Source organism: Passer domesticus, chromosome 4 (assembly GCF_036417665.1).
Source record: "Passer domesticus isolate bPasDom1 chromosome 4, bPasDom1.hap1, whole genome shotgun sequence".
Classification (NCBI taxonomy): domain Eukaryota; kingdom Metazoa; phylum Chordata; class Aves; order Passeriformes; family Passeridae; genus Passer; species Passer domesticus.
Window position 1 is genome coordinate 50962313 of NC_087477.1, and position 20469 is coordinate 50982781.

Genomic DNA, 20469 nt, shown 5'->3' on the forward strand with positions numbered 1-20469 from the left:
GCTCATGTTTTATTAAATCTTCCCTGGCAGTTGTACCTTTTCTGTTAATACGTAGAGCTTAACCAGAGGCTAGGAAAAGAATCATCACTGAGTCTCCTGTTCTTCAATCTATTCATCAAGCACAGGATCAAGTACAGTACAAAGCTGTAGCAGTTAGTTGTAGACGTAACAGTGTTTATATTGAATTCCATTTGGGATGCTGTAAGGAAGTTCCAGCAAAGTTTATCATAGTTTTCACTCTTGTGCTTGTACTCAAATGAATATAAATAATAGTTATACTGGGATAACACCAGTCAAACCAGGGGCTGTATTAAGATCACTGTTTTTGTAAGAAAGCCTTCCTATTACTGAGTCTGTTAGAACAGTAAAGCTTCTTATGTCCTGACAATACTTTGGAGGTCACGTTGTTCTCATGCTAACAAGACTGTATTTCCACCTAACCAGCAGCATTGAATAAGTCAGTAATAATCAAAATCTTCCACTACCTCTGTTTCCCTACATTTATAAAGTTATCTGAGGTAATATTCAAAGCCAAAAGGACATTTTTCTAGACAGATTCATTTTATTCAACTACAGGAAACTATGATCTGTACAAAGTAAGGTAGCTTAAATTTTTTTAATTTTTGGACAGGGTGATACTATCCCCTGCCTTCAAATTGGTTTATACTGTCAAACTTCTACAATAAAGGATTTTTAAGGGGTTTTTTTTGTGCTAAAGGCAAAACTCTGTTTCTCCTAAGTGTGAGGAAACTATTTGGCAGTACCAGGACTGCCAAGATTGTAAAATTATTATTTTGGAAACAAGTGAATGCTAGTCTTGTACTCAATATTTTATATTCTGCTGCGTTTTTGAAAATAATTTTATGACACATGCTAATTATCTCAAGGGGAAACATAAAAAAATGAAAATTTCCCATGATAAGGAAAAATTTAAAAGCTGGACCAAAGAAATACATTTATGTAACAGCCACTTATAAAAAAATTGGAATGAAGTGCTGGTTGCTTGAGTCCAGTGCTATGCTTGTTATACCGCAATATTCAGGAATAATGGCGGGGAAAACACTGAAATCATTTTTCAAGTACTTTTTCTTTTCCCTTTTTATTTTATATGCAGAAAGCATAACCATTTTGCCATGAAGGCTCAGGCAACCAAGGCTCCTTTCCATGGAAATAAGATGCTCATTTGACAGTAGTGTCCTTAGAAGTGTGAACTGAGATGCTCCACTCAGGTGAGTTAGCCATTCCTAAGGTCACACAGGGCAGCAGAACTGTAGGTGCTCGCTGTTTCTGAACAGACTACAGAATGAGATATGATTCTTACACACAGCTCTCTTTGCTCTGAATACCTAAAATTCTACCTGAACAACACTTCATTTTACCCAAGTTTTTGTCTCAGTTTCTCATCTAGTCAGGTAATGAGATCAGAATCTCATTTATTTCCCTATTTCCCATTTCTGTATTGCATTGTTCCTTCCTCTGTTGTGACTTCGGATCCTATTGTTTATGATAAATCTTATTATCAGTTTTGTCACCAGGTTTTGAGGAGTCTGTCAACATTTTAGGAAAAGAAACATTTGCAATATGATCTGAAACTGCATTCCCTTTTGAAACACTTGGCACTTTACATCAGAAAGTTAGTAGTATTCTCTGTTTATTTTCATAAATATTTTTAAAACATCTTATCCTTTGAGAATGGCCATCAGTATATTTTCTCCCCAGCTGGAGATGGTGTCAGTATAAGCATAGCACATTTACAGCTACTGACAAGTTCTTGACTGACTGTATCCAGCAAGGGGTGCTTATGAATGCAACAGTCAAACTCTTTTCCTGAGAGACTGTGCTTTTGCTTTACAAGGTCCAGCTTCTACTGACTTTGTGATCAATTTGATATCTTGTTCCAGAATCTCTGTTTTGAGCAGGTACATTAGACAACATCAAACTAGCCCCCTCCAAGAAAGCTTGTTGTGTATGAATATCCTTGACCTTATGTGAGATGTTATGGATCTGGTTCAGGTAGCATTCTTGTCATGTTGTGAGGGCAAAATTGTAGTTGAACTTAAAATTCCTGCTGGTTCTTGGAGCATAGGTAATGTACAGCCACTGAGAAAAACACAGAGGGGAAGGCAAAAGGGAATAAACTGCTTGTAGCTCCTACATCCTTAAAGCATACAGATTGGTTTGGCTTTAGTTTGGGGCCTTTTGTTTTGGTTCAGTTTAGTTTTTTTAATAAATGGAGTATTTCTCGTGTTTTATAAAAACATCTTCTTGTAGCAATATTCACTCTTCTTTTCCCTAACTGATAAAATTTTGTATTAGTGTTTGTCCTTATAATAGCTGAATCTAACATATGAAAGAATAGTATCTGCAGTGAGCATAGATGAAAACCCATGCTGATTCACCTCTGTGTTACCAAATTAGCACCTGTTCACCATAACCCTTCACCACAATTGCTTCTTATTTAACTACATATGTCCTCTTCTTGCTGTTTCTGAGAATTTGTCTGCCTTCTTTAAGCTGCCTTGAATAATAACAGTGATTTCAGCTGGAGTGTTTATCTCAAAAGACACTTTTCCAATTGTATTCGGCATTTTAAAAACCACAGCTTTTATTGATCCTGATTCCTATACTGAGACTGCATTTGTTAAATAGGAACCAGACTTACTGTCTGATTAAATACAAAAACACTGGAAACATTGTTTCCTTACAGTGTCACAGATGATACACATTTGTCTAAATTTTTAAATAAGAGAAAAATGTATGCTTATGTCTGACATACTGGAATGCATATATACATATTTTTGTTCTGTCCTGATTTTGCTAGACTGAAGATACCACTTTAGGTAAATGATTGGAACAGTCAGGACTGGATTTTGAATATCTAAGATAATAGAGTCTCTTTGGTGAATATTTTTTTACTCTGTTAGAGCAAAGCATTTTAATGTAGCTATTAGTTAAATTCAAATGTGACTGTTGCTAAAAGTTGCATAACACTTTCTTATGACAATATGGAATAAAATCCCTTTATTGACTTCCTTGTGTTTGGTCCATATCAAAACAAAGTCGCTTGTAAAAATAATCACTGTGACTGCAAATACTGGTTGCTATCTATACTACTTTCCAAAATACTTTAATAAAATAGGATTGGGTTAAATTGAAACCAACCCATTATGTTTTCCAATGTTTGACCTTCAAAAATAAGGAAAATTATAAAGCTTAGGGCTTTTAAGACACAAAGATGGACATTGTCAATATGCCTAAAACTTGGATCTTAATTTAGAAGACATGCAGATAAGGGTAGTAAAAATGTTAAATATTTTTGGTTTAGTTGGAAGATTAAGATATAATGAATTTTTGAGAAAGAAAGAAATTCTCCTGCTTCTACTTGATGGCTTGAAAATGCTGAGTACTAGTAAGAATGTAGAAAAAAAGGGTTGGAACCAGTCAGGCAGCAATTCTAATAAGGATGTGGGTCCAAGGCTTCCTATGAGTACATTTCTTATGACAAGTATAAACATGGCAGACCTTGATGAATATCAAGAACAAAAACTGAGAACAAAAACTGTGAAGTGTAATTGTTGTGAACAGGTTCACACGTTTCTGTAGCAATACTGAAACAGCAGGCAGCAAGGAATGCTCAGTATAATAAACATATCAACCTGAAGGATCCTTCATCTGTATCTCTGTTTCTTATTATCTGAAATAGACCATACTCACTATATTTTCTGTGATTAAGTGATTCATTTCCTACAGATGCACAGTGAGCTCCACTTCTGAATTAATTACTATATCTATAGATGTGTGTTGTCTCTACAAAAACAATTTTGTTGGTCAAAAATTACAGGAGTCCTGAAGTCTTTCTCTAATCTTAAATTAATACCTAGTGTTGTTTTATTCACTCCTGAAAACAGAGGGGACAAGACAATGGCAAATACAATCTAAAGGTCTCAGTATTTAGGCTTTGGTAAAAGTAAAGGCAGCATAAAGTTTAGGGGTAAGAATCCATAGCTGGGATTACTGTATCAATAATCTCAGAATTCAAGTTGTCATCATTAACCTTGACAAAGTAAACATGATCTCACCAATGCCTGTTCTCCCCTAGTCTGTCCTATTTCTATTTTTGAGGTATGTAAACTTTAATGGCAGTAAAGAACATTTTCCTTTGATTACAGGAGTAGGTGTCTTTCTCCTTCCAGCACACAGTGAGTGTTGTTGTGGTTTAGGAATGATATTCTCCCATCCTGTTCCCCCACTGAGACTCTCCAAACCATGTGCTTCTCTGTTGCTCCCTGCTTTCCCTTCACCCCTCCCTCTGTGGCAAGCTGGAGAGGAGACTTGGAGCTCCATAAGGTAAAGATCATGGGTTGAGATAAGGATGATGTTTTGGGAATAGCAATGAGAAAAGAAAGCACACAGTAACAGCAGCAATAGTAATGGCAGAGACAACAGGAAAGAACAGGTTCACATGGGAAGGCCAGGACAATACACAACACCAGACAGCTCCCTCCACCACATTTACTCAGCTGACAAGGACCCCTTCTTCTCAGAGGAGAGTCCCATTCCCCCACCCCCAGCAATGGTATCAGGTGGTGTACAATAACCTCTGGCTCCTAGCCATGCCCCTTCGCCGCATGCCCCTTCCTAGCCATGTCCCTTCCAGAACCAGGAGTGGCATTCAAGGGGAAATCTAGGGGAAAAAGCAGAGGAAAGCATCCTGTATACAGCTGGAGGAACAGCTACCACTTGCCATGCAGTTGGTGTTTGGCAGGCTAACATGTCTCCTTCAGATTTTCACATCATTACTTGAGCTGTCTCCAAACCTTTGTCTATAAATTGTGGTCCAAAGCATATTGTGGTATGTGGCTTTGGAATCATAGACCTTAAGTCACTGTCCTTTTTGTGAAAATGTGTGTTCTTCTGGAAAAATATATGTGTAAATATAGTTGTCTAATTGGCAAAATGGAATTTCCCTTCTAATTACTTCCTTATGTCCATGCTGATTCATGTATCAAGCTGAAACATTGAAATAATTATCAACAAGTTTGGAGATGAATTGTGAAAGCATCATATTAGTACTTCAAATTTTAAAAATATATAATAATTTTATTAAGCTCAATTTTAATTGATAAAAAAATGCACTGGAGGTAAGCCTAGGAAGCACAGGCACTGCAAAGCACAGTGGTTTTCAACTTTTACTTTGAAATATGTTTACTCAGGCATACTGCAAAAAAATCAACTTTCATTGTAGCCAGTGGTATTTTGACACAAAGAACATCTCTAAGGAGGAAGTAGGATCAGTCTCATGAAGAGAAAAAGACATCTGAAAATAAGACTGGACACTACCTAACAAAAGGCTCCTACAACATTCTTGGTAAGATAAATTAGACTATGAAATGATGGGTTGTGACAAAAGCTTACATATTTAGCAATTTTTGAACAGTAGTTGATTTTGCAACACAAAGAGAAAGGTCTCCATCTGCAGAAGACACTGTCTATATTGAATGTTTCAAAAGAGTCATTACAAGTTTATCTCAAGACTCATTACAAGTTTACTTTTGTGGTTTGATGATATACTAATTATGTGTATATCTATGTATTTGTAGGTAATTCTGTGTATATATATTTCAGTGTCATGGTTTAACCCAGCTAGCAGCTAAGCACCATTCAGCTGCTTGCTCGTCTCCCACAACAACAAGATCAGAGAGAATTGAAAGATTAGTAGGAGTATGTAGGAATTTATTTTAAATAGTATTAAAAAGTTTTCAAAGGACCATTTTTAAATATACATTACAAGATTTCCCTCTGTCTTTTCATATCTCTGCAATACAATATGATTATGAACAGAAGTAAATGTTAGAAAGGGCAGGGCCATAATTTTACATCTTGTAGCTCAGAGAGTATTTATTGATTGTTTTCACATTAACTGATCTACCTCCAACACCATTAAAGGATTAATATATATTTATAAAATTTCATTTTCAATTATAGCCAAGCAACAAGCATAGGCTCTCTAGACATAGTAACTAAGAGTGGTACAGCATATTTCAGGAAATAAACTGCAAATTTTTACCATCATATGATGGTATAAAATCACTTCAAAATCATCTTCAAAAATCATTCAGACACTCTCAATATAGTTGACTTAGAAGTATGTACATTTCTTTGATTTCTACTATACCATGGTCCCAAGGCAAAGATTTTGCGGGAGTAAGAATTTTCCTTGAAGTGGGCAATTAGCTAAAGAAAAAATAATCAATTTCTTATCACTTAGCCAGAGTCATAGAAGTTACTGCAATCTCTAATATCTATTTTTCATTTAAGTCTCCAAGTTATTTGCTAAGCATGAAGAGAAGAAAAAAGAGGGGAAAATTAAATCCACTGAGTCTCAATGAGAAAGCTTCCGCTTGCTGAAGAAACAGGATTAGTACCTTTAAAGAAGAAAAAATTGCACCAAAATCCACTGTCTACTAAATCGCTGACCACTGTTATCTAAATAAAGACTAATATTTACATTTAATATCTGAACTGCTCACAGAGTGAACTGATTTCATTTAAGCAGATAATGGGTAAGAGTTAAATATTTGGGAATGATAAATTTACCATCGTGTGTTACATGTGCATGTATGTTTGTCAGTGGAAAAATACACATCTGTGTATATATAACATAAATACAAAGCTGCAACTAATTAGAACCATTAGCACTGTGCAGTGACAGACTTTTGGTGCAATTGGCTTATGAAGCTCTCATTTGAAGGAATACTCAGTCTAATTCAGTTTAGGCAATGTCTTAAGCTCTCCTGCTAGTTGCAATAATAAGGGTGATCTCTTATCCCTGCAAAGAAATGCATCAAGAAATTTGCCATATTGCAGTCATGTCATCTAAGCTATCTGGAGCGATTTCATAAACACTCTTTCATAGAACCCTAAAAAACAAAATGTAAGAATCATAATAAGCCCTTTCCTATTGTGATGTCATCCTGCATTTAGTCCAAAGTAGTTCAATTTGTCTAGCAGATTATTTAGGTCAATTTGTCTAGGAGATTATTGATTGTGGAAACAAGTGTATATGCCTTAATCTGTTTTTAAACTGTCCTAAGCATAGTTATTTTCAGTAATAAGGATAAATAATAAATACCTCAATAATGTAGACTATTCAGAATTACAAGTTATTAAAATAGAAGTCAACATAATAATTTGAAATACACCAAAGTACTTTCACAGGAACATTAGGACATGGGAATGAAATATTCTCTTTCGGTAAAAACTTAACAGAGAAAAGGATTATGTACAATAAGTCACAATACAAGTGAACTGATATATTTAGCACACTTTTTGAGATTTTCTGTTTAAAACGGGAGCTTAAATGGTTTGCCTACCAACCAAGCATTTTATAATAAAGAAGTCTCACATTCTAAATTTTCAGATGTCTCTTTCTCTGTAGAGATAAATTGTATGTGTATTTCATTATATTAAGCTTTAGATATCTGGATCCAATTTAAACATGAATTATTAATCACACCAAATGTATTACAGAATTTGCTTGCCATTTGAATTATAATCAAAAATTTTAGGCAACAAACCTGAGAAATACTCAATAAATAAAACTACATAGTTCTATTCTACTTGATACATATTTCCATGCAGAATTGAGTTTGTAGAAGCATTTCATAATTCATTGTTGGAAAAACCCTTGCTGGTTTAGTCAAGCAAGAAAATTAGCCCCAAAGCCCACAAGATTCATAATGCTTAGAAAACAAAAAGAAAAAAATGGTAACAAAAGATAAGGGCAATTCAAAACCTAATGAGACATTTTAGGCCTCATTTACATCTCTAACCTGATGCAATTCTTCAAACTGTTTTTCTTACAAATTTGCATACTAAAAGCTTATTCTTCCCTAACCAAAATGATTATGAGTTTTCCCACACTATACTGAAGTTAGCATTAGTTTAAAAGCAACTTATAGTCACTCCTAGACAATGACTTGTGTATCATTTTTAATTCACACCTCTATTAGAGCTGATAGTGCAACCAAATATGTTTTTCTTGATATATGATGCCTGTAAATTTAAAACAGAGATTTTTATGGATCATTACTACAAAGCATGGTAATTTTATCACTGAACAGCCTTTTTTTTTTGCTAGACAAGTCTATTTTTTTTAATTAAACGTAAATTTTAAAAATCCAAGTATGTGGATAAGTGTCTTTTGATTGGGTAAGCATCATCTGGTGAATAGTGTGTATATGGATTTCCAAAAGGCTTTCAATGAAAACCCCTTGTCAAAGGCTCTTAGGGAAATCAAGCAGCTGTAACATAAGGAAGGTCCTTGCATGGATAACTAATTGGTAGAAAGAAACACACCAGGCATATGTTCCCTGTAATCAGTAAAGCAAATTGAAAAACTAAGGTTCCCTTCACCAGAGGACAGCCATCCTATGGGCTGTGTATGTCCTTGCAAATGTGTGGTTAAAGGACCAGTCTTCTAGTTCTGTTTACATTTTGTTTTCAATCACAATTTGAATTCGAATTGAAATTTGGTATTTTCAGAAGTGGAAAAAATACTGTTGTTAAAATAACAAGAGGAAACATAATATCTGTTTATTCTTCTTATCTGTATATTAATTTTTTTAATCGGGTTCAAAGTTTAAAATATTTCATTTTAGATTAAATATTTGGGGCTAAAGTGAGTAATGGAAATATTTAATGCAAAAGAAAAATAATAAAAATATGGAACATTTTATGATATGGTTAGGAAGACCCAAATTTAGGTACAAATAGGAATGATGACTGATATCAAATATAAAATGATGAAGGTTAAAAATGCAAGCATAGTATGAATTTAAAATTCCTTTTAAGGCATAGCCTTTACACAGGAAAGTGCTTTTTAGGATAAATGCTTACCTAAGAATTGTTAAATTTTTCATGCACAGCCCTGAAGTGAGAAATCTGTCACCTGAAATTATCTTTGCTTTGTGTGTTTTCACACTTCTGTTAACAGTGAACTGTTAATTGATACGCACAGGAGACACACAAAAAAAAAGTAAGATTGTGGACAACATGCTGCCACTTTATAGATTAAAAAGGTCACAAGGTTTTCTCGAATAACTGATATTAATAATTTTTGCTTTTATATTAGCTTTTTACATCATGCTTTGAATACATCAGAACTGTTGATCAGTTTTAGAGAGGAATAGGAATAAGAAGTAATTTTGTTGAAAGTCTCCTGAAAATAGATGTTTGAGTAGCAGCAAGAGATCCAAAATTATATCCCAATTCTGTAGAAGGAGTAAAATGAATTTAACTATATTATTGTAATTCCTTAGGTATCAGACAGTTGGAATGAAAGTGCATAAATTTTTTTATAAAGGTGCTGTTCATGGAAGTATCTGTTTCCTAAACAAATGAGATTACAAGTTTTTAGATTCCTGTTGCTTAGTACCCAGTAACATTATGATCTCAGAAACTTATGCAAGCTTAATCTGAGCCCTTTGACAGGTGTGATTACTGTCTTAGCTAGATGTAATAGAAACAGGTGAATACGTAATTTTGTTCAACACTTCCTGAAACATATTTCTCAAACTATAGCATTTTAAAGTATTAGACTAAAGTCTAGAAAAAGGGACCCAAATTATTCCTTAGGAAAAAATTGGCTTCTATGTCCAATACCTATTTCAGAAATTCCTCTCTTAGTTACTGCCTGACTCTGGAGGGGCCTTAACTCCAAATACCCTGGGTTTTTTGAAGTAAAATAGCAACAGCCTATATTTCATTGCATGAAAAAATGCCTTGATCTTGGCAGCTGAGTAATGTTATGTCTAGCTAATTCCTAGGTATTTTTAGGAATCCTGTGGTTTTGTCCAAGGCCATGAAAGCAATCAGTCCAGCAAAGCTTCTTGGGTTACATCTGCCTTCTTAAATAATACTGCAGATCTTAAATGCATCTTAGATCTAGATGCTATTTCTGGATTGAGATGCATAATTAGAAATTCTTCATCTCCTCCTAAAATTATGTGCCATGCAGAATAGAATTCAGGGTTCCTTGGGCCAGCAAAATGACAAAAAAAAACTCTACACGAACCTTAAATTTCTGGCCTTAACAACAAAACAAAAACAGTACAGATAGAAAAATAAAGTAGGCTTGGCATTTACCACTCTTGTTTTTCTATAAAATAACCACGTTAAAGTACTACATGTCAGCACCTTTACATTCCCTGTTTCCTCCCTCTCCCCAGGGCAATTCCCCTGAATAAACAGACACACTTTTTTTTCTTAACAGAACATGCATTAAACTGAAGAGAAGTGTATCCTCCTGAAATAGTACTGCAAAGGAAACTAGAAAGTCTGTCCTCTTCCTCAATTTTGGGAGAAGAAATGGCTTATAGCCTGAAATTTTAAAGGTGTTCTCAGAGATAAGATGCCAAGTTGAAGGAGGAGCCTCATTATATTCTTATGCTCTGAGATTTTAGGCCTCAGAAATTTGAGCTTGTCTTAGATATTGCCCACTATCTATCTGTAAATACCTGCACATAGACCCCTAAGTGACCTCCAGCTCAGTCTGTTTGTCTTGTGCCTTAAGAACCAAACTTTGACATCTTGCATCAGAAGCTTTATCTTAAGGAGGTCTGAATTCCACACTGCAGACCAATTGTCAAAACATTAACTCTACATTATTTAACTTCCAGCTTTGTTAGTCTCTCCTGGCTTTTTTGTTGATCAGTAATCACTGTGAGAATATAAGAAAGATTTTTCATCAGTAGTAGTAAGAACCCTGTCTGCTGCAGGGAATTCTCCCAGGCCTTGTGGCAGGCAAAATACCTTCCATGGGGATTGCAAAATCTTACTGGTTTCACTTATGTGACAGTGACCTTTTGTTATTCTCATGCTTTATAAACCTCTCTGTCATAGTTATTTTCAGTAGTTCTTCGCCCTTCTGTTTCTCTTGTCACCCAACTACATTCATGTTGGCGTACAGAACTCAAGTTGTTTTCTGCCCATATGGTCTCAGTGAGTTAATCCATTTCTAGATTGTTGTACGTCAGTGCTGAGCACTCCTAAATATTTTCTTGTGATTTTCCATCTGGAAGTCACCATCTCACCTCCTGTCTTTCTAATATCTTTTTGTAGCAATTGCATAGATTCCTCAGAGCACATGGAAAATTGAAATTGCCCCATTTTAAATTCTATTTCTTTTACTTTTCCTCTTTCTGCAACACTGGCAACTACTGAATTATTGTCCCAGGTTTTTATTTGAGTTGCACTCTGTTAATTAATTAACATTAATATTTCAAAGTAATAAAAAAACCCCACACCTGCCACTGTATTTTCCTTTAAAAATATTTTTATTATTGCTAGGTGATGGATGATTGAGAGAGGAAAAACCTGTATATAGGAATATATCTATATAATATAGAGATTTTTATATCATATATATAACATATATATGTTATATATATAACATATATACATATATATACAGGTTTCACAAATGGAAATATTTCTTATTTATAAATAATACTGCATCTTCACAGTTTAGTGTCCCTTGGTTTTGGTAGTAATATTTTAAAAATTTTCTAATTTAAACAAAGTAATTATTTTTAGTATTTCAGTATTTTAGTATTGCTAAGTATTTTTAGTATTGCTAAGTATCTTAGCATTATCCTTATTTGTGATGGCAAAGAACCAAGTATTTCTATTTTCCCCCTTTAAATAAATTTATCAGAATTCATAATCTTTAAATTGCTGTACTGTTCTTTTCAAGGATTCCAAAATATAATAGAACATTCATAAAGGCCTTTGTGACAATAAGATGCATTAAGCAAGGGCCTTTACATGTTTTCTTGGTTAACCTCACTTTAATTTATTAATTATCTTTCTCTTTCTTATTTATAAAATATTAATTTTTAAATACAGACTGGTATTTTTGGCATTTCCAAATGAAGAAATCATAAGGAAATATCCGTGTGAGTTATTAATAATAATAGCAATTTATTTACAATTTTGTTTGAGTTTTGGCATTCAAAATTAATTAAATGTGTTTACATAGATATCTATTTTTTATTTATTTTTCATTGTTTATATTTCCAGCATTCTAACACTTAGAAACAGCACAAGAGCAGAGTTAATGCATCAAACCTCATCATTTGTTGATTGTGTCTGTGAAATCAGAATAGCCAACCCAGGAGAGTGGCTGCTTTTCTTCTTTTGTCACCAGAGAAGTGTTGTGTTGAGAGCAGCAGCAGTCTCCGCTGCACTGTGCAGGTGTGCTTTTGTGTGACACTGTACACTGCTCACACTGCAATGGGAAAGCCTCCTTTCCACAGTGCCTCCTTTTCTCTTCCCCAATGCCCACCCTGTGTCCCATATTTATCAGTGGCTAATTAAAACTCTGAATATATTTTTAACATTTTTCTCAAGCCTGGCAAAAGCTGAAGGTAAACCAAAGATTTCTAATATCCTTCTGACCTAAGAATGATATACCAACCTTTTTAAATCTGTTAGCATCCAGCATAAACTGAATTATGTGCAGTCTGCCATAAGTTATACTGTGAGATCCACAGCAGGATGAGTAGTGGAGAAATGCAAAGATCACAATTGCTCATACCCATGTTACTTAGACACAGATGAAAGTTTTTAATTTTCAGAACCTTTAGTAAACCCTGTAATTTTAAGGATTATTTTAAAATTATTCTGATAACACAAACCAGTTATAAATTGTAAGAACATTATTCTACAAAAGTACACTTTGAAGGGTTTTTCAAGATGTTTCTGTGATTTTTTTTCTTGCAAGTCAGATGTTTGTTCTACATAATATTACAAAAGCAAGCTAAACTTAAGCTGAAGCATGTCAAGGTAATGGGCATTTCACATCAAGTCACAACATATCTAGTTATTGCTTAGTATTAACACAAAGTCCATTTTAGAAATTTATCATTTCCTTATGAAAATAAACTCTTCTAGTTATATTTATGGCTTTGTATCAAAGTCCTTAACAGAAGATAAGGTGAACTGATAATTTCTAAATGAGCTGAAAAATAGGCAGCAAACATCAAAAAAGCATTTATATGTCACAAAGTTTAATCAATACAATTTAGAATATAATCTTGGCCCTTTTATTCTTGACAGTTCTAACAAGTACCTTCACTGTGGTGGCATAGGCCTCTGAAGGTAGTAAGAAATTTCAGAAAGCAGGTGGAGAGGAAGATGCATGAAACATTTTTAGATGAAGTTTGTATCTTCCAGGAGTGTCTATTAAAAAGAAAAAGAATATGGCAGCTATGACAAAATCAGTAAATAGGACAACCTAACAGGCAATGATTCAGGATAAAATTAGCACTTAGAAAAGAGAGGGACCAGGGTATTTGCTGAATGACTGAAAATAACATGTAGATGGCTCAGCCTGTAGTCTTTCCCAGAATATGCATTGCTATATCTTTTGCCCCATTTCTTTTTTTAAAATACCACCTCCCCTTCCCTTTCCTTCCACCAGCACAGTGATGAACTATTTGCAGATGCTGTGGAAGATACTTCTGCTACAGCACTATAGAGTTGCTAAGGTCTAAATCACTTCAGTGATTAATAGAAATGTTACTAGCATTGTTGTAAAATCTTATCATTCTGTTGGCAAACAAAAAGAAAAAGAATATGCAACAAAGCCATATTTTCAGCTGTGTCTTCCTGATATTCAGTCTAAATTGATGAATCAGTGATGGATGGGAAAAGAGCCCCTACCTGTAGTGCTCAAAATTTAATGAATAAACACTGCCATAAAACTAAAATCAGAAGCATAAACTGTCAAGTGATTTCTGGAGAATGGGAGGAGAAAAGGGTTTGGTTTCATAGAAAGATGTGTGAGTACTAGAATTCTTGTTATTGCCTCAGCAAAGTATCTGTACATTGTACTAGGTGCAACTTGGTGTAAAATAGTGCAGGAACATGGACAATAAACATTCCATGTCCCTTTCTACCTATTGCACTGTGATTTCTCCCACATCCTGATGTAACAACATCCGTAATTTTCAAAATTAGTAGGTAGCTGCTTTGCATGGTATTTATCACTTTTTTGTCACATGTCTAATTCTATTTCATATGAATCCTAGCAATATTATTTTTGAGTAGAGCAAAAATTAATTCTGACTCCTCCTTTCTAAGCATATTTTTATTATAGTTAAATGACGTTTGTTAAAGGATATCTTTGCCTTTTATATTTTATTGCATTTGGATCAAATGAAGATGTAAATATACTTAGTGCACAATAACTTACAAATGTGGAGATCTTGCTTGCTTGAATAGGCAGAGTAGCATTTTGGAATCAATAATTTCTCATAATTTAAAGAAATCTGATTTAAGGGACAACCGTGTACTGCTATCCCTTATTTCATTCAATGACCCGGACTGTCTTCTGCTTGCTAAGTTTTGCTTATTAGTAGGGGGTTTGTGGTATTTGTTAAATGTTTTTTACTTACAAATTTGCTTATTTTATGTACACACAGTTACTGGAATACATAGGAATGCAAAGTTCAAGCACCAAAATAACTTTGCAAAGTTAAGGCCTTGGCAATGGAAAATTCCACTTCCATTGCTCCAGCAGAAACTGTGCTGTGTAGCGAAATTGTATTATGGTGGGCAGAATCACGTGTGCTCTAGTAGAATTGTTGTTACTAAGGAAGAGTATCCAACAGTGTGATTTGCATCATGCTGTGTGAGCCGCCTACACTTTTCAGCAGTTGGTTCTGTGTCTGTAATTTATTGCTCTAGAAACCATTATAATAATACAAGAAATGCTGTAGCAAATGTGGAGGAAAGAACGCATCACAGTCAGACTGTAATGACTATTTAGACTATTTAAACTCATTCAGCTTGTTTTACATCAGAAAAACAAGTCCTTTTTAATTACCTATTTTAAGCATTTTACTGGGCTTTCTGGTCCGAAAGTGATTGAGCTTAAATACACTATTACACATTTTAAGGTAGTTTATGATCATAGCTGTCCAAAAATGCAAGACTAAAACTGTAAAATCAAAATTTTCCACTTTGAAGAAAAATTATAGAATATATGCTATTTCCTGCATAAGAAAATGGTGTCATCCTCATATAAGTATTCCATAGTGTATGAAAAAAGTCTGATGGAATCTCTGTGTACATCAGCTGTACAATTATTTGTCTTTTTGAAAACAAGGACATTTAATATAGGAACATTAAGGAGTTCTTCATTAGGTAGGAGGGACATAGGTTGGGGGTTTGTAGCCCAGCTTTTTGATTCATGTAAGTGTCATGGTGGGAAGGGCCAGTATAAGAAAGAAATGCCTGAGGCTGCTAAGAGTCCTTCAGTGGACCAAACTGGGACTTCCAGCTGGTGGTCCAATTTCACCTTCTCAGTTTTGATTTAAGCACAGTATATGGCCCATAATTTTTGTCCTGTGGAATTTTTATCCTATGTCTTTCAAGACACAGCTTGCTTTTGTGTTTCTACTGTACTGGAAAATGAGAGCAATTTTTGTCAAGATTATTATCCTTTTATCTTCTGCAGGATAAAACCAATTTTTGTAACTGCATACTTCTTCCTCAGGCATCCAAATTCTTGTTTTGACAGGAGGAAATTACTGTAGACATTGATGTAATGTTCTGATTTCATTCCATGTTCTTCATTTCTTCTGACTCAGTTCTTTTCCCTCTCTATTTTGCATATTTTTTCTTAATTTTCTAAAATGCATAATCTAGAGTAGAGGGAACAAAAAGGTTTTGATTCTAGAATCCTTTAAATCTCTTTTGTTGTCGATTTTTGTATTGCCCTTTCCACAAAATTTTCTCTTCTACCTGTCACTCACTGACTCCATTCCAATGAACATTCCTTTTCTCTTTTGGCAGAGCTCATTTACAAATCCTAAATGTTCCTCTCTGTCAGTTTACCTCTTTGTCTCTTTCATTACCGATGTTCTTCATTCCCAGAGCTCTTTTCTGCCACATCCTTTGCTTCTAGCCTGTTACTACCTTTCCTTAAGCTCTTTCTGCATTTCATTCATATTTAATGTTTCCACAGTTCTAACATCAGTATAGTCACTTCCTTAACCTGCCAGCATAAGTAATTTCTTCTGCCTGAAATACTCTCTTTTTGAAACCACCTATTGCTTTGCTACCATATGCCTACCCTTTTCTTGGGTATTTTAAGCAGCCAATGTACATTTGCTTCCTTGTCCTTTACATGCCATGTGAATTTATAGAAATCTTAGTGGTTTTTTAGCATTCAGTGAAAAAAACTGAATAGGTACACAGGAGCATGATGTACCACACAAAATGGTACTGTAGAAAAACCCCAGTATGGGAGATAACCACATGTTCCTTAGGATGTTGCTTTGGATAATTTTTCCTGGTCTGTTTACAATAAAACAATACATGGCAATGTCAGAGATATGAAAAAATAATTGCTAGCAGCAAACCTAATTAAATTTTCCCTGATAGAAACAAAATGCTTAAATGCTGAAGCATTTTCAGTAAGCATCTCTTCAGAAGCATAGATACAGTCATCAAGGGACTGACCAACTAGAAACATCAAGGGCAAAATTGTATTTTCATCCTCTCTTTTATTTGGTGCTTTGTTTGTCTCAGAGTGGTTGTAGGGCTTTTTCCATCATGGATTTATTTGTTCTGGAAAAAAACCTCATTGAATAGTATATTTTCAACCTTTGAGTGCATATATGGAATTTGAACATACTTTAGCACGACAAGGTTGGAATACATGTAGATTTATTTTCCTAGAAGTATATAGGTATACTAATAGCTTTTAGTTTTCTGATACAATGTACAACATTTGAGTAGTTATTATCTAACTTGAGAAAAAATCCATAAAATTACTTATGGTGTGTTGTATTCCTAACAAAGCCTGATTTCATAAGTATTTTTCTTTTGAGCAGAGTACAATTAAGCAAGAGTTATGCAATATTTTCCAGAACCACTGGAAAAGTTTGAAAAACTATAAACAACAAAACAGTAATAAAATTGTTGACATTATCTATAATTAAACAGATTAACAGCCCACATTTTTATATTAGTTTGGTTTGATTAGGCTTATTTTTTTGTCAAAGCATTTGCTGTTTATTTCGGAAATTGCAAATAATAGTAATACAATAGGGCTAAGATATTTTTATGATCCTAGAGGTTTGGGGTTTTTTTGCTCTGTATACAAGTTTTATAAACATTCATAGTTTATTTTTTGGGGTTTTTTTAAAATGTGTCACTGGAAATGTTTTCTTTCCTTCTTTAAATCTCTTACATATGCTCCATAAACAGGTGCAACAGACAAGCCTGTAATTTTTCCAAACTCTTGTTCAGTCAAATGCATTACTTGAGCAGAGATGGGCTATTGCATTTCTCTGAGTTAAATTATTAAAATGTTATTTTTATGAACTTGTTAGAATTAGACGACTTGGTTTTCAGAAGTGACACCTAGCTTAGGATTCTTTGGTGTTTTGCTTCTGTCTCCACACCAGGGAAAGCACTTTTTACTTCTGTAGTGCAATCAAGTAAGATCCTAGTTATTTTGTATCAGAATTAGCAAGAAGTTCACATTTTGTTAGGGCTGCTAAAAGTGTAAAAACATCTGCACAGATCTAGCCTTCACTAGTCACTTTCTTAAACTGTTCTGAGTCAACCCATGAACTTTTCTTCTACATCAAAGCTTATTTCCAACTGGGCATTAAAATCAGCTTAAGCCATAACTGATCCTGCCTGATATGGGGCACCATCTGCACCATTCCTAGTACCTTATTGAACTTCTTTTAATGTTTTTTTATCAGTAATTTATGAATTTATGTGATATGAAACACAAGAGTTTTAATTTCTCTCCCCCCGACCCGCTCCAGCCTTTTACAGGCTACAAATGATAAAGTGTGAGTATGCAACAATCTAATTGCCTATTAATGCTATATCTGCTGCAAGTAAGAATTTTTTTTTATCACGTAGTCTACAGCATTTAATAAATCTTCTCAATTTATTTTACTACCTCTGATGTTTTCTGCTTTTTTAACTTACTTTTTTTTCCCATACTTTCATGACTTAATTGCATGAGCTCAGCTGCTCTTCCCTCTCGGTCGTTACTTTTCCTCAGTGTCTGTGCTGCAGCTGCAGACACCTTCAGAGCACTGCCAGCACCTTCCCTCCATTGACACAGCCCTTGCTGCTCAACCTTTGGTGCAAAGCACTGCACAGAGCTTATGAAGATGAGGGACTGAGGCCATCAGGTATCCCTGTGCCCAGTTTCAACAGATGACTTTAGAGCTGTAGTGTCGATGCAGGAGGCAGAGCCCTACCGTGCCTGCTGTCAGTGCTGAGAGGGGCCTTCCTTCTCTTTTGAAGGAAGCTGACTTGCAGCAATCTGTGTTCACAGTCCTGCTTGAGATGCTGTGTAGTACAGTGCTCTCATTTAATGGTTTAATCAATGAGTCAGAAACCAAAACAAACCTGCAGTCCCATTCAGAAGTTGCTAGGAGGATGAAAACAGTTTACAAAGGAGTAAATGCTGAATGTATTTCTAATTTAAAGTGAACTCACCATTTTCACAGGTGGATAATCACCTTAATGACAAAACAATATCATGATACAAGGCTACAGAGGCCACTATGTCCAACCTAATCAAAATATTTTCATCTCAACCCGTAACTTTATTTGTCTATATTTGTCCTTATTTGCTCACTGATGCTTTTCCTAATCCATTTAATAACAATCAGTAAACATGTTTTAAAAATGGCTGGCCATCTCAGAGCAGAACAGCTGGCTTTTGGCTGACCCTGAAATGACTGACAAGTGGCAGCATATCTTACGTTTCTTGATCTAGCAGGAGGAGTAAGCAAACATTTAATTTCCGTGGCATGGGCCCAGATTTTTCATTAATTCTTTTGACAAAAAATATCAAATGAGCTTTAAAGAATTTTCTTTAAATTTATTTATTAATCTAATTTATTATGACAGTACCTTTTACAATACACCCCTTTGATGGTGTAAGTTTATCTATGACTGAGAAGTGCTTTCATTTCACTGTGTTGTCACTGTCTTTATTATTTTATTTTTTTCTTTTGGTAGGATTTTTTTAACTGACTTCTTTATAATGAACAGCATAAAATAATTGGAAAGTAATAATTACCTGTATCTACAGATACCATTTTTGTCTCCAAGGACTAATAATTGCTATGTTATCCTGTAGCCTATCTGTATCTCTCCTCACCTTGTGAACCATGCTGTTATTGTTAGTTTTTGTAATGCAGCCATGTTTAGTGATCACTGCAAGTTTCAGAGCTCTTTTGTGGTGTGAATTCTCCAAAATCAAAGACAGTGCACCAGAAAGCATAACACACATGCTAACACCACATCTGACAGGCAGAGCAGAGAGAAAACCTAACAAAAACACCATGATATTTTTATTATTGAAACAGAATGTGACCAGTTACTACATTGCTCATTATCTCCTGGTAATTTTCCACAAACATTAAAATGAGTGGGTTTGGAACAGCTCTTTATGTACTATAGAGCAATGACTGCATGGGCTTTTTCTCTGAGCTTGTTTTATATACAGAGTTCAGTGGAAGCAAAGATACAAACTATTAAACTAAAATGATCAAACAGGTGCTGGAATGTGTAAAGAAGATAAAAGCTAAAACCAAAACTGAATTTTTAGTGATGAAAAAAATGATTGGATGGTATGATGAAACAGGTCTTAGTAATGGAGTTTGGATTAACTGAAGTTACTCAGCGAATGGGGGATTGCAGCTGGAGAAGGACTGAGAATTTTGAACAGAGAGAGATGAGAAACATCATATGAAAAATAAGAAAAGAGGGGAAAATAAGGAAGGAGAAAGAAGAAAAAATAAAAATTTCTTTCATTTTGAGGAAGACATAGCCTAAGTATGTAGAGTAAAAACAAGTATACTCCTATGAAATGTGGACATGAGCAGTAGAATGAAGCGACTGTCTGCTTTGGTCTCCACTAGGTTCAGAAGAGAAAAACATGGCAGTGTTTTAGATTACAGGATCATTTATGTGGGAATGGATGTTGGGAGTCCTTACTCCAGCCTCCAGATCAAAGCGGGGTTACACATGATTTCAGAGGGTTTTTTAATAATTCTCATAAAAACTATTTATAAAATAGTTTATAATAATCTGACGTCAGAAGATGAGACCTAGTACTAGTATTGTCACTAGTCTAGAGAATCTACAGCAACATGTATGTGACATTTCTCTGAATGTGTTTGCTTGTGACAATTAACAAACATTAAACGGATCATTTTATTATTACATTGTCTTGTATAAATGACACAGGATTGCATAAGCAACTTCTTTGAGTCAGACTGCGTGGTTGTGTATCAACACATTCAATGTTCCTGAGCTCCAAAAGGAGGCAAGGTATCAGAGTCTGACTGTTTCCTGCTCAGCAGCTGTAAAGGAAATAAGAAATGGCATGTCATAGCCTCTTCTATGCCTTGCTTC

The 20469-nt window shown here is 34.7% G+C and overlaps 1 protein-coding gene across 24 annotated transcripts in view; it reads left to right on the plus strand.

Moving 5' to 3' along the window:
• Positions 1–20469, plus strand: part of TENM3 (teneurin transmembrane protein 3) — a 1290895-nt gene that overhangs the window by 546660 nt on the left and 723766 nt on the right. Inside the window, exon 5 of one of the 24 annotated variants that reach the window (XM_064417770.1) lies at positions 1115–1229. The exons of the other annotated variants lie outside the window; for them this stretch is intronic. The gene's annotated coding sequence lies outside the window, so the exon portion shown is untranslated. The remainder of the gene's footprint in view (positions 1–1114; positions 1230–20469) is intronic. 24 annotated transcript variants of the gene reach the window in all.